This window comes from Photinus pyralis, unplaced genomic scaffold (assembly GCF_008802855.1).
Source record: "Photinus pyralis isolate 1611_PpyrPB1 unplaced genomic scaffold, Ppyr1.3 Ppyr1.4_LG7, whole genome shotgun sequence".
Classification (NCBI taxonomy): domain Eukaryota; kingdom Metazoa; phylum Arthropoda; class Insecta; order Coleoptera; family Lampyridae; genus Photinus; species Photinus pyralis.
This window is the reverse complement of record NW_022170738.1, coordinates 31,854,262-31,870,732: the sequence shown is the minus strand read 5'-3', so window position 1 is coordinate 31,870,732 and position 16,471 is coordinate 31,854,262. Positions and strand designations below refer to the sequence as shown.

The 16,471-nt window shown below is 35.1% G+C and overlaps 1 non-coding gene across 1 annotated transcript; it reads right to left on the bottom strand.

The window, feature by feature from the left end:
• Positions 1–2,091: 2,091 nt before the first annotated feature.
• Positions 2,092–2,164, bottom strand: Trnam-cau. The gene has a single exon. It is a non-coding gene; the product is annotated as a tRNA-Met (tRNA).
• Between the last annotated feature and the right edge of the window lie 14,307 nt (positions 2,165–16,471).

Genomic DNA, 16,471 nt, shown 5'->3' with positions numbered 1-16,471 from the left:
TTCTTTTGCGCATGCGCAGTGCCAACTTTTTTTATCTATGGCACCATTTAAGTGAAATTTGATACTTAGGCGCTTGGAACAAAGGAAAATCTAGCATTAGTTTTGAAATTTAGGTTTGCGCATGCCCAGTTCCAACTTTCTTATTTAGAAAAGCATTGAAATGAAATTCTTCTCATAAACTGAAATTGAAGTAACACGTCAAAAATGGATTGCCCATGTGCAACGCTATCTTTCATATTTGTGGCCGGATTTTTACGATTTTAACAGAAGTTCTTATAAATGGGAAATGAATACAAGTGGAAATGCGCTTTATGTAAATCGTTTACGATTACTTTTTAACTTGTTGTTTATTGTAGCGCATATCTTTCTTTTCTTTTTTGTAATTGCTTGTCTTGTATACATTCCCATACTTATGCTTACGTTACGTCTAATTTATTGTTCTCATACTTATACTTTTGTTAATTAAGTGATTTGTTTTAGTATTCGATGTGCCTTACATTATCACATTCTTAAGTTAATTTCAGTTTAGAAGCTTGTAGAGGGGGGAGTAATGGCCTTTCGGCTTTTCCTTTATGTCCCTAAATAAAGATCGTTATTATTATTATTATATTATTATATTTTACCTACATTTTTTATGTGATTAGAGAGAAAATCAATTACAGAAACCTTCAACAATTCTAAAATTGGATATTGATGACGGAAGCGACAAAAAATCTTACTGGACTCATTTTCTTCGCCTTTTCCATAAATCATGATAATTTAAAAAAATGAATCTCTAATAAGATTTGTGTCAACCGGCCGCTGATACTTTCAAATCAAGTTTGAGTACTAAAAGAAATTGAGTAAAACATGTAGCGCATAACAAGAATAATTTTAGGTCATTTGTACTAACACCGTATAATTACGAATGAGTATTATTAATTGGAAATGTATCTGGGCCACACTTATGCATTTTTTTACTGTAATTATTTATCATTGAAATACGTTTTTGACATACATTGCTAGACAATAGGCTTCAAATTACAATGAGATATCAAATGCGGCTGTAATTTATAATTGGGGATGACCCGGGATGTCAACTGCGATGTCGTTTAGCATTGAGGGGCATCATAAAACAAAGCAAAGAGAAAATTACATTGCCCACCTCTATATTCGTGAATAGCATATGGATTCTTGTATATATAAATAAAGTATACACCCCAGGGTGTACTGAAATTACTTAACAATTATATTAAACTTCAATTTGAGAAAATTGCCACATTAATGTAGTTATAGCTTTTCGACGCCACCCCTCGTGAAAGGGCGATGGTTTGTTGCGTGAACGAAAGAGACCAAACCTAATTTATTTACTATCGATTTTGAATTTTTGTTACCTACTGCAAATGTAATTTATCCTACGATAGTCAGATATGGTATACGAAACTTTGAAGTACCAAAGTTAAATTGTCCTCAACAATCGCTATTTAACTTTGAACTTTGCTTTATCGCAGTGTAATCAAAATCTACATTTACAGAAAGGTTACCTATACTTACTTTACACCAAATTGCTAGAGTTTCAAGTACAATCATCTGATATATAAAGCCTCGTATAAAACTCAGGTGTTTGGGGTCGCACTCCTCGGAAGCGGCTCGACCGATTTTTATGAAATTTTGTGTTGTATATTTGGTAGGTATGTCCTAAAGTATATTTCATAACGCTAGGTGATAATATGGTTCACAGGGTGGGTGACGTGAGGCGGCGCAGCTGCCGAAACCGACCGTATGTTTCATATAAAGAAAATGATATTTCCAAAGGCGGTACGAAGTTCGCGGAGTGCGAATGGGCTAGTCATATTTTGCTTCCGGTGGAAAGACGATGCAATGAATAACAATATATGAACAAATTCAAAATTTCCAACCCATAAACAACACAACATAGACCTAAGCAAAGAGAAGAATTAAACCGTTATAAATATTCCTCGATGCATTCAAAACAGGCAAGGCATAGCTAGCTGCTTCGGGTAGAAAGGCGATGATGTGATTCTTGGTTGCGTGTCTGGCACCGACTTCTAACCAAGACATACTATGGTGTTTCAAAATCCTTCAAAAAACTGCCCCGGGTGAGGATCGAACTCACGACCTTAAGATTATGAGACTTACGCGCTACCTACTGCGCCACCGAGGCCTGTGAACGTTTACCGAGGATTATATGTTTTCGAAAAATAAAAATATCTGCACCTTGGACCATCTTATCGCTGTTTCATTAACATTATCGTGCATCCAAAAATACATTAAATGCATAGTGTTATTATATAGATTTATTTTTCGGCAGAACAAAGAGCTGTCACCGTCCAAAGAAAAACTATTATCGAAATTGTTACATTCGATTCTGTAATTTGAGGTTTTCAATTATCGAACAGTTCCACAGTTTCCAGTGGAAAGTCGCTTTCTATTACTGGTCCCTCTTTCAATTACATGCAATATAAACATTTCTCCAATTTAATTCTTTTTCATTCGGGTGTTTTCCAATGTGTTTTTGGACACCTCCCTCACGCTCAACTGAATTTTTGCCCTAGATAACATATTCCTACTGCTTCAATCACGCCCGAATGTCCGTGTTTTAAATAATGGAATTACTAACGACTATCTGAATGGAAAAACTGCGTATTTTTCCTTTTTCTGTAGAATTTACACCTCAACGAGAGAGGGAGTTTATATACTATGGTATTATTTTCTATTTTTGGCGGTAAGAAGATGCCAAATGATTACCAAAAATAACAAATCATCAATGTACCTAATCTTAAAAACACATTTTTTGTTGATTGAGGAAATCGTTCTTGATTTCTTATCCAACTTTCCTATTTAATTAACCGATCGAAGGGTCATCTATATGATATTAACTGTATCCTATAGTAGTCTTTTAGTATGAATGAAAATTCTTGTCAGTTTTTGTAACTACAAATGTCGAAAAACTACGAGCCCCGCACTAATCCTACCACTTTCATTGCTATCTAACATTCTGTAACGAAGCACCCATCTTTCCACCAGTTTTGGTGACCACTCTGTATATGAACACCCGTTTCGTTACAAATCGTGTCGTACCGAAAGTATTTGCGCTAGTGGGGGTTGAAGATAGAAGGTAAAGGTAATTGATTTAATTTATAGAGTTGTACTTCAGCCACCGTTACCGTAAACAAAAGCTGTAAGAAATTCGCCGTTTGCAACCGTTGCCGTCAAGATGTTTCAATTATTGTTGTTGCGTCCGAAATCTCTTATCGTTTAGAAGACGAGGGCGAATTAAGTTTGGATGTAGATATCCGAATACACTGTGTCGGCTGGGGACCGGCGTTCCCACCATGAAATGGCCGAATTTTGCAAAAGGTAAAGCCGTTGTTTGGAGGAGATCTTTTTGCCTTTGGGTGTTGTAACCACAAAGTAAGATATTTTGCTCTTTGCATCATTGCAAGTTACGTTTCGAAAGTACCGTCACTTTCAGGTTTTCCGTACGTTTATTTTGGAATCAGAGCATTTACATTTTGGCTTTTACATTAAATTTACCGCACCGTATCTACAGCTGTTCCTTTTTCTTGAACAGTACATTCTACCGCTCCGTTTTATTCCAGGTACGCCTTTTCCTACTTCCTGTTCCGTTAATTATAAAGGAGGGATAGTATTTCGCTTTCCTGCATTTGCTTTCCTGTAGACACCGCTAATTAATTTGGGTTTTGCTTCAATTCCCGCTAGGGTGTATGCCGTAATTTTGTTTTAGTTTTTGCGAAGTGATCCATTTGCTGAACTCGTCCGATTTCTGGAGTTGCCGATTGATTGAGTTTACCCTAGGCTTCCGAGACGGTCCCGCAAACCGTTGCTACCGCCGCCTATGACCACGGGCGAAGCCGTACCCTTGGTGGCGCTCGAGTCCGTCCATAAATTCTGCCGACGGCACATCCAGGTTGCCGCGGACTTTTAAATTAAATTGTAATAATTATTCCGCTAATGCTTATTTCATTTTACATTCCATTTGTACGCGGAATTACTAGCGAAGTTCGTCACAATTCTTGTTGACAGAATTCGGAACGGACAGGAAAAAAACTCCCCCACGTTTTTGCAACTGAAAAATGTATTCTTTGCTCATATGTGCTATTCTTTCGTACACATGTCTGACACCCTAGTATCTGAAATATTTTGATCTATTTTTTCGTATTGTTTAGGTATTTTATGATAGTTCGGTGCACGGAAATCTCAAACGACTGATAGAAAACAATAAAAACACTGCAACAGATTACCAATGAAGGACCAAGGAATATCATTAACTACCACAGTATACCACTTTCATTTTTTATATAACAATCGTGCAGTTATGGAGAATTTTTCAGGATCGTGGGACAAACATACGCTTTAAAAACTTGGATGCTACCACCATTAAAGAACGCTATTCTAGAAATCTAGAGAGGCATCGGGGCGCCACCAAGTCGATGAAATAACCACCGACGATAAGGAACTAAAGCTAATGTGACGCGTTCTTTAAAGGAAATACGATGTGTTTATTCAAGAAGGTTCCGTGATTTTTCTAAAGACCTTTCGATTGCTTTATTGAATACTGTTTAATTTGATTTCCAACATCGACGCAGTGATATATAGCAAAATTCGCCCTCGTATTTGATAAAATTTGCATGTTATAAATCAATCTATTTAATGATAAATTCATTAATAATTAATTGTATATAAATATTTCTATTCATTCTTAATAAACGCAGATGTGTCAAGAAAATTATTTTATATATGAGACGATTGCAAATTGTTTAAAAAACATACTATTGTTTGCATTTTGTATGTCCATTCGTCTGTCTGAACCATCGGTTTTGAATTATTTTGTTTTAATACTTTTTTCATTTATAGCCAAATTTCTTTGGGGAAAAGGTAAATGAATGGTTTCATTCTGCGAAAAGTAAGAATAAATGCTTCAGCATGTGATTATAGTTATTAATGATACAAGTTCGATATGAACATCATCATGAAACGCTTGCAACGTTCACAATTTAATCTACGACGCGACGGTCCAAATAGGATTTTATGCTATAGCAGACGTTAAATTAACATTTTAATAAGCTTGAATGAGAGGGCTAAGCCTCACTTTATCACTAAGAGTGGTTAAAGTGAACTCTTTAAGCAAAGATATTCTTATTAAAAATGGGACGCGGAGTATGAAATGCAATGGCATTCAGAACAGAAGAAAAAGAATACTGTTTCCATGGAAACGATGGAAGAACCCAACCTTGCTATATTTGACGTATTACATTGAGAATTTTCAGACGTTCTATAACGATTAATATTACTTCTGCTATTCTAATATAAGTATAATGTATTCTAATCAACGGTATACACAAAAGCAAATGTGCTCTATCAACTCTCGTCCTCCTTTTCATATATCCAAGTAATCTAGATTATTATTCTCCATATAGCTCAAGAATAAAAAATCATAAAAGGTTACTGTACTCACAAAAAGAAAATATTGATGGAGTAACCTCTTTAAGTTCCAGAAGTATGCAATCACTCTTTGGAAAGCTGTAGATGAGCCGGATCGAACTGCACCGAAAATGTTATTCCGGTAAAACTGTGGTTTTTCTGCATGTGGTATCGATAGACTTTGACCTTTAGAATTCAAAACAACAATTGGACGACTGTTTCAAAAGTTAATTAATTAATTCTCTAATCTTAACTTACAAACAAAGAACTTAATGCAATAGAAACCTCAGATACAAACAGTTAATATTTTTGGAATGTTAATAGGTACTTACTAGGTGCCGTCAAGGAAATAAATTATCTCACCACACTTTGGTAGTAGTCACCATGTTATTGTTTCGCATACTATCGATTTTGTAATTCAAAACCGTTATAGTTCTAATGATTATGGAAAACACGCACCTGGGGTCATTTCTATTATCAATAAAAGAATTTAGTAACTGTAAACAATCGTCATAGCTTCAAACAGACTGTATTTTAACTTGCAACTCTAAGGAGTACCTCAAGGTTCCATTTATGGACCACTTTCGTTTGCAATATTTAACTATGAAAGACATAAATCTCACTATAAACGACTACTACGTTTTCTAACCAGTAAACATGTTTCCTTAAAATGATTTACCAACGGATATGCGATACCTTACGATCGTGTTGTCGCAAAAATGCAATAAATCGTTTTCGAAAAACATGATAACGCAAAAGATTGCGTTAAAACTAATTAAAAAGAATTATAACTCTAACGTTTAAGAGTGAAAACAAACATACATTAATTTAGATTCATTTACACGAGATGGAGTCATTACCATAAATATATTTATAAATTCTACCCTTGTATCCTGTACAATTCGTGTTGCGTGCAAATTGCCGCTTAAATTTCCTCGTAGCTTTATTGCCATTCTTTTTGGAAAGAAATATTTTACGAGTCAATAACTTGCTAATGTCGATAATTATGCACTTAAACAAGGTCGACGTGGTTTTTGCGAAATAATCGCGCCAACAGAAAACCCCCAAGAGCACATACACACACGTTGTAAAGCTTCGGCGCTTAAATAACTTTTGATCTCATTTAACGTTCCAGTTGGCGAAACGCAAAATCGTTAATTGCTAGAAAAACCTGAATTTTTTCCCCTTTTTATTCCATATAATACCGAAAGCCCGTCTAATTTTATCGCGCCCTACCGTTGGCCAAAAATTGGCGAAGCGTGCCAAAATATTAACGGCGCGAACCAACAAAAATAATATCTTTCAATGGAAAAGTGACATTTATCGATTAACGCGCTCTTCAAACAAATTACGGATTTATTATGGCGTAAACGATTCAACAAATCGGATGTCGAAAGATCAATTCATATATCCACAGTGAATGATAACATCATTTTTTTTGTTTTACTCTTTTGATTTTTTATGCTCAGCTTAATTTTTTCCAATTAATCTCCAGTAAAGCTTTTGTGTCGTATTGAATTTAGACTAAACCTTTTAGTAGGTACTCCCGCAATGGAAACATCGCATAAACGCATTAAACGACTAATTCATCATAGGTCAATGTCAATAATGCTCAAGGGAACATTAATTTATCAATAGCGTTCGTAGGATTAACACGCACTTTGCGGCGTAAGGTGAATTTGGGGCACTTAAACGCTTCAGTGAAATTTATGAAATTGTAGCGTTAGTGACACTTCAAATATTGGTAAAAGTTCAGCCCCCATACTTCGACTGTGTAGAATTCAAAAATAGTTTTTCGGTTATATCTCGGTTATTTTGAAAGATTTTTCAAAAATTTCAAATGCAGTTTTTTAATCACAAAAAGGGGCAACTTTTCCCCAATGTAACCTACATTGTATTTCTCACCGTTACGCAGATACCAATACCAATGATGAGCCACATACAAACTGTTCTTATTTCTCAGTTCAAAATTGAGCGAATTATAATCAAAATCCTACATTATTTGCCAAATCTGAGTTTAAACAACTGCAACTGCCGTATAAAGCCAATCAAATGTCTTAATACCGGATTAAACAATGATCTTGGATTATTTTTTTGTGCAACTGGCCGTAAAGTGTGTTAATTATGATGCTGTAAAGAAAAACCAATAATTTCAACTACTTCCGAAGATATGCCACAAAAACCGAAATTTGCCGATTTCGTTTTTATATTTAACACATTTTCCAAAAAGAACATTTTTAATAAATTGTTTGCTTGGATTCGCGATTCATACGAACTTTTCTTCCGTCAAACTTTGCATTTATCGCAAAGATAATGTTACCAGTGTGGTAAAAGTGAAAAAAGTCTACCATCGAGGCGATCTGTTTCCATAAGATTAATTTGTTACGAGAAGGGAATATTATCCACGTCAATACATGTAAATTATTTTAAATTTGGCGATTTACTACCACTACGGTCGATTATTTTTGGGAATTTGCATATTAAATCTGTTTGAAGTAATTTTGGTATTCCTAAAGAAATCGACCTATGAGAACCATTTGCATGTGTTACATTTATGAATAAGATTCGAATCCAAATAAATGATTTCAGTGATAGCATTCCTTTGGTTGGATTAAAATTTTGTTTAGCATTCAGAGGTGTGTGTATATTTTGAAAAGGAGAATGTACCAATAATTTATTGTGATAAAGATGAATAATTTGAGATAAAGATTATATTTAGCATGGGCACGTGATTACGAGATATACGAGAAATAAACACTAACTAATCCCGTTACACTATCTAACAAATTTAATTATCACATGCAAGAGAAGCCAACATTACGCGAGCTTTTCCGATTTGTTTTACAAACAGCTTACAATGATAAATTCACGATACAAACTTAATCTATAAGAAAAAAATAGATCTCATGGAATACCTACGTTTCAATTCCATTCTTATCAAGGGAATAGTGACCCTTCTCAAATTCTTATCCAACCTTATAGGATCTGATGCATTTATAATAAAGAAATATCGCGACAAAACTGCCACAGAGTTAAAGGATCACGGTAAGTGTGCGTAAAATGTAAATGTAACTCCTCGCTCCTTTCTCCGACAATCTTTAGTTATTGAAATAGCAAAGCCAAAGTTGAACATCTGTCGACTTTTATACACCGAAAGTTTGCAAAAGGTAGCTCGATATGATTATGTCATTTGAACATTTCAAAATCTCCGTTTCTTTTTGTGATACCATGATATAATCAACGTGTTGAATCAGAATTCTTAAGCCTACAGATAATGTGTGAAAGTTTGTGAATAGAAAATTAAGTTGGACCCAAAAAAAGGATAATCGTAAAAGATTTACATACGGCGCATTTCAATCAGACAGTGTTAGGTTGAATTTCGCTAGGGGTGCGTATTGTTATAAGTTTGATAGCAGAAAGTATACAGGGTGGTCGAAATATAAACTTTTAGTAAATTTAGATTTGTGTGGAAGTCGCAGCTAACATTTTAAGTTTAGCGATCAATTTCGTTCTGCGTATTTAAATTCTGTAGCGTGTTGACCTTATAATGCGTTCCAGAAATCGTTGACACCAACATGTCGGCGATAATAGTAGACAATTCCTATTAGTTTTGCGTGCTCCACAGAAGAAATTAGAACTAGGCCATCTCGTGTACCTTTTGAAAGCTAATTCAGAAGATAGATAAGGATTAAGTTAAGAGATATTTTCGGGCATTCGGTTTTGGGCTACGGAAGCATTAACCGTACTGCTCAAAATCTAGTTTTTTTGGGAGATTCGAACGTTCGAACGTTTTATTTGGTTTCAGCACCTATGATAATGATGGGCCAAACCGTATGTGAATTTCAACTATTTTTAACGTTAGGTAAATGAGATGAAATATAGTGTTAATCATTCCATTTGAATTTGTTTAAATAATCGTTTTGTTTATCATAATTTGTATTTGTAAATTTGAATTGAGTGATTAAAAGATTAGGTCTAATCATCTGGAATTAATTGCGTGAAATGTTTTGTTAGTTTATCTTATGTTATTTCCGGTCGTTGCGATAAGAGGTGTTATAGCTGCGTGAGCTACTTCAATTTCAAGATAAGCACGTGTTATCGCAGAAGTTTTTTAACACATAGGCATGTTTAATTTACACGAAGACGCGGAGAAAATGAAGTAAAGAGAAAGAAAAGAAACCGGAAAGGGAAGAATGCTTTAAATAAGCGAACAAGACGTTAATCGTGGCTTTTTGTCTGATGTGCGTTGTGTGTGTATGTGTGTGTGTCAGTTTTGCCGTTATCGAAGCTTGTTGAAAAGGCAGCCAGTCATGTTTAATTGTAAATTTTACGGAAGAAAGTTAGATAGTGTTTAAAGAGATTTAAGTCGTCGTGATAAAAGTGAATGTGTAAGTCGGATTACGGAAGTAAGGCCGCAGTGTTGTTATCGCTTATTTAAAGCATTTCTCAGTACCTGTTAAAGGGTGTTTTTCCACCATCAAAGAGCCAATTTTACATTTGTTACTCAATCAAAGCCAGTGGCGTCTAAATCAAAGAAGTGAAATTCTGAAGCATCATCGTTTAGTGATCCTGTGTGGAACACAAAATTTACCGACATTAGACAATCTTAGCCTAAAGTTGTATTGTGAAATTAAGTATTACAGATTTAAATTTGACATCATCTTTGCCGTTTGGGCGTAAAATTTGAATCCTGTTGCGGACACACAAAATGAACACCTTAATATTTAAATTGTTGATATCTCAATCGACTTTGGATGTAAAATTTGTATCGTGCACAAAATGAGCACAAACTTAAGTAACAACGGGATTTTGATTTGGGCGAATCCAACGTGAGGTTGGCGGTACAGAATTATATTTTTTATACATCCGTCATCCATCTGGCTATAAAACTTATATGGCATGATAATAAAAATCGCACAAAATGAAGGATGTCATATAAATTCGGAAACCTTACTATCTTGCAAAAGTACGAAATAAACACTAAATTTTGGGTCATCATTTTCACTTTAGAACTTTCGTATCTACAGTGTGATCGTGATAGTTGGATATCGCAAAATTTGGCGACATTATTTTAACCTCGGGGAAGATGTAGTGTGGAGACGGATAACGATTTACATTATGTGGTATCTCCTTTGACAATTGGGAGTAAAGTTTTGTCCTGGACACTATATTTCAGGATATCGCTTTTTAGCATATTTTCCGAGAAGGAGGGGAGGGGGGTGAACACACGTTCTACCTTTCATGGTATTCTAATGAAAGGTCTCACCCTTATCAAAAGGAAATGGGGGGGGGGCTGCTTCTCCTTCATAGTACTCTAATGAAAAGGCTCATCGAAAGGAATTAATTTCTACCCCATAACCTCCTCCTCCACCCCTTATCGCGATCGGATATAAAATTCCTTACACCACAAGAACAGATTGTCGGAGGATGGTACTAGGGCGATTGAGACGTCTGGAAGAAATATACATATATTGGTGATGTCAAAACTTTACGAGCGAATATCTCGAAAACGCTTTGTCGGAGGAAAGTACCCCCAAAGCCAAAATATAGTATGCTACTACCTTATAACGCAACAATTTACTGAGCTATTTCGGTTTTTAAAAAAATGCGCGTTATTTTTACTTGTTTAATTGTAGCACCTTCGTGAATCCTGCATTATTTTCTGAAACTAAGAACTTTGTTAATGGTGAAGCATGGGGCTTGGATATGATTAGCTAAAGTTTTGCTGACGTTTCCAATATGTTACACGCAGCGACATTTTACCTATTACCTACTTTTTTGCAATGGTAGATATTAAACAAATATCTATAACGCAGGATTAAACTGCTTTTGATCCCTTTCAAGATATTAAACTACTCAACTTCGTCACGTTGTTTAAACATCCCTCGGGGAATAAAAACACAGTTTAAACCCTCAGTACATGCTATTTGGTGGATAGTTACTTATCCTTGCAAAAAAGCAAAAAAGTTATCTTGCCTTTCGCTGACGGGTTAAGAAAAAATTACAATTTCATCCCGTAACAGGTCTGAACATAGTCGCGACCCTTTCACTTTTTAGTATAAGACATCTTGTCGCACACATGGGCCATTACGTCAAATAAAATCGCAGTCCAAATTGAATTTATTTCATATTCAGTTTTATATTAGAAACCTCTCACAAAGCTGTTACCACTTACTATCCTGAAGCGAAAACAAAAATGAAAAGGTAACCAACTATAACGATAAAACGATATCGAGTGAGAGAAAACACTTTAGGGAAAATCGGGTGCCAGCATATTTTTATCCTCCCACTTTAGCTGGCGGAGTTATAGTCAAGTGGATTATAGATTTAATCTCAATTAATTTTTACATCGGTAGATTGGTCCTTTTTCACATTCTTCGACGTACTTCATTACTTCAAAATCACAAAAATGGAATGCAATAATTTCCCAGCATCGCAAGATATAATACTAAAATTAAATGCACTGGACTGACCGAGTTATTCGATTTTTATTAAGGGCGTAAAACGAAAAGATCGCGTTCATTACGGGGATGCTTGCTATAAAAATCTGAACGTTTGGCAAACAATTCGTTACGTCTTTTATCTGGCCCAATGTTTGTTGATTGTAAACGACGACTCGGGTTTATCTTCGCATGCTACTGAATCAATATATTTACCACTCAAATCACTATTAGCATGAAGTGGTGCAAGATAAATTAGAGTGTAATTAGATAGATACGGATTTTACACGTTTGGCAGGTATACGAGAAATAATTGCGCCATTTGAAAGCACGTAGGGTATAAGAAATCCAGTAATGTGTTCCTTGTGACCCCTTCAGTTGGGACGCGATCAATACGAGTCCTCTCGTTCATCTCGACATAACTCTTACTTACATCCTTCGGGAGACTGCTAGTTGCTTCTGTAGCGATTTTTCTGGGTCCGTGCTTGATTTTATTGATTATGAAAGTATAAACTAAACGTTCCAGTTTCAACAGGTATCATTAAAAAAAACTGCAGTATTTTGAGTACTTTACGTCATAAACTTCGTTTCTATCGATTCCTCTGTGAAAATAGAGCAGTAGCAATTCCATTACGTTTTATGAGCACGCGTTCATTAATACCCCCATGTCAATAAAAGTAGAGATCTTTGAGTTTAGTAAGAGAGCACTTGGAAAACGATTCGCTTGCACAGTCTTAAAAGAGGCTTATGTAAGATCTGACTGTAATGCGACAAAACGATTCTTCTTTTCAAATTGTACATCTAAGCACTATCAAATGTGTGTACAGGGTGTCCCAAATTCAAGGGATCTCGGAAACCCCTGGGACCGAAACTAACGCTCCTTAGAAAGTGAAAAAATTCCACATGCTTTTCCTCCCCTTACAAGCTAGCATGATTAGATTTTAAGTCCAACGTTTCGGTAAATCAAATTTTTTTGTTAAATACGGATCTGTATTTTTTATTTTGTATTTGGAAAAAGCTCGTCATTCTGTACTTGCTTAGTTACTAAACGCTACCACTCTGAAATTGACAATAAAGTAAAATTTTCACAAAAATATAAGATGCCGCCATGAAATAAAAGTGGACAACACGAAAGGTGAGAGTAATGTTGTAAAACGAGCCGAGGAGTAGCGAGTATTCCCAGGATCAGGGAGACGCAGAAACATTTTTGATTTTTTTTAAAGACAAGCTGCTTCAAAATACATATAAAATGAAAAATGCAGGTCCGCATTTAAATAAATAAAGTTGATGATGGTCCCAAAAAAAACTTAAAATTATGCCAGCTTGTAGAGAAGAAAAAGTTGCAGTGAGAAAATGTTTGTTTAAAAAAATCTCTTCAAATTGAGTCACAACAAATACAAAATATGCTGCTATTCGGAAACATTTACGATGTTGCCAACCTTTTGTTGCTAAACGATTCTGATTATATTGCCTGGTTAATATGGAAGGAAGCCTAAATGTTTACATGATTTCAAAGAACGTTTCTAAAGAGGGCACCGAAATCCAAAGGGCAAGAATTCTAATACCCCTAAACGGACTGCTACTATTTCTAAGATATCTAATAGACACAATCTTTTAAAAAAATTAATAACTTTTCAACTTCCGCCATGCAAAGTTTAAAGCAAAATCCCTGAAAGAAAGGAAAGCTTACAAAGCTTGTTTGGGACATATTACCCCGCACGCAAGAGGTCGACAAATAAAATAAGAAATTTTAAAATTACTTAACAATTTTTTTTTCTTAATAATCTTTGGTTAACTTGCTTCTGCAACAAAGAAATAGGGCCGACTGCCCGTAATTTAACGTAAAAAATGTACACGCTCTTTTATCGTCGCGAAACCTAACAACCGCAGCAAACTCCTTCCTCACGAATTTTCAAATAATTTGTCAATTACGACAGAACGCGCCAAACGTCCCCACCTCTCCAATATGAAACGCGCAGTTCTTCGAAACATCTGCGTCTCCTTATCAGCACCAGAACACGTGCGTTAATTAAATTTCGCCTGACAAAACTCCTTATCGTGAACGACCAGATAAAATGGTACAGGATCAAACATAAGTTCAATCTTTGCCCATCTGTTTACCGAGTGAAATACATTTCTTATCTTGATAAGTAAACATACACATTGCAAATGGATCGCCAAAGAAACCCTACCCTTAATTAAAAGTAATGTAATTACTATTTTTTTAACTTTACGTACATCTGTAAACCAAACGAAATCAATATAAAATAAGAGCATGACATATAAGGGACAAGACGCCGTTGGATTTTCTACATATCAGGCATAAGCAGGTAAATTGGGGGTGTATACTTACGCTCATGTGTTACCAATTAAAATTTATATAAAAATAAAGTGAATTACATTTGCAAATACGATGGTATAGGGTAAAAAAAATTGGTCAAGACTCATAGTTGTCGCAATTTTAAGTAGCGTGCTTTGAGTGTGTGTACGGTGCATTGTTCCGTACGAAAGAAAAAGACGCTTACGCTGCTCATGGTGTAGGAATCGAATGTAAGAGTTCTCTCTCTCCCTCTCTCTCTATGTGATTAAAGAAGATAAATATTAATTAAATTTAACACGTTGTAAAATAATTTGTATGGTTTATGTGATTAAAATGAAAAACATCAAGAAATCCTTGTTCTGGTCCAATATGTAATTAAACGTTATATCAAGAAAATCATCGTAAAAAAATTACCTTTGAACTCTGTAACGGCTTTTTAAGCTCGAAAGAAGCTTTTCTAGGATAGTGAATAGCGTGGCAAATAAATATTGCGGTTGCAATGTCTGACACTAAAATCGTATACTAAAACCGGAATTAATACTCTATAAGAATCAATAATTCAGTTTACGTTCACTAAACAAAATAATAATAATCATATTTATTCCAAAAAAAAAAAATTTTTTTTAGAACCTCATGGCATAGATTCAGCAAAACGCTACTCTTCCATCTACACCATGACAAAACAGAGAATATTTGTACAGAGCAAAACAGCGAAAGAAAATAAAATTATTTTAGAATAACTACTTACTAAGTATAGTAAAATGATGAATGAACAGATTGAAAGATAAAAGACAATACGAACAGGAATAATCAACAGTAACACGAAATCAAATTAAAGAGTGAAATAAAAGGTTAAACAATTGTTTTTTGAACTGACGAGTTGGTAATGTGGTCATATTTAGAGATTCCGTATACAAAGCGGAGACAAGAATTCTGAACACGTTGAATACTATGCGTTGTATCATGGGTAATACAGGATGAGTAAACCGGGGAACAGTGAGCAAAATGTGATACCACCAGAGAGTTGCATAACATTAACTTAATTGAAGTACTCAAATAGAATTTATGGGGAAACAATAATCTCAAGTTCAAAAATGCTCTCTGAATGCACATTGTAACGTGAGGTCTAAACCTAAGGGATGTGTAAAGAATTACGCCTAGATTCTTACATTTATCCACAAATGGGATGGCCAGATTATTAATGTGCATTCTGGGCATTTGGGATTTTGTTAACTTATTACTAAATAACATGGCATTACACTTAGCGGGATTAAGCTGCAAAGCATGTTTTTGGCAAAAATCACGGGTAACTTTCAAGTCGTAGTTGATTTTCTCAAAAGCCTCGTGTAGTTCAGTATGACAAAATGAGTAGTAAATCTGCGTGTCGTCCGCATACATATGAATGTTACAATGCTTCAATTGTTTACACAGAGCACTTGTATAGATTAGGAACAATGTAGGACCCAATATTGAACCTTGTGGTACACCTTTAAAAACGGCTCGTGGTTCGGATATGTTGTTATTGCACTTTACCATCTGAGATCTGTGTTTTAAATAGAGAATAAGTTTATCGCACTATCCCCAAACCCAATATAATTAAATATTGCTAGTAGCATCGAATGGTTAATGGTGTCAAAAGCCTTGCTAAAATCTAACAGTGCAAGTACACAACTATTTCCAGAATCTATTGAAGATAAAATATCGTCAACGATATGTAAGAGGGCCGTACTACAGCTATGGGATGATCTAAAGCCAGACTGTGTAACTGGGATAAGAGAGTTCAGTTCTAAATGAGTGATAATTTGGGAGTTAACGACACGCTCGAGAATTTTTGAGATCGTCGGTAAGATGCTGATCGGTCTAAAATCATTCATCATCTCGGGTGCTTTGACTTTCGGAACCGGTGTAACTAAAGCAATTTTCCACTCTTCCGGAAAAATAGAATCAGCTAAACAACAATTAACAATGTGGGTGAGGTAAGGTACAATATATGGGCAGCATAACTTAATCATCTCCAGATTGATGCCATCAATACCCATCGAATTGCCTTGAAGCGAATTTATAATTTTGAGAATAGCTTCTTGATCAACAAGATTAAAATTAAGCTTAGACTGCACAACGCAATTAAATTTGTAGTGATTCAGAACTTCCTGATCAATAGGTAAATCTGGCGTATTTAAAACAAAGTGATCATTAATTGCATCAGCATCTAGTTGAAGATTACTAAAGTCATTTTATTACAAAAGCAAAATTTTGACCGACAACG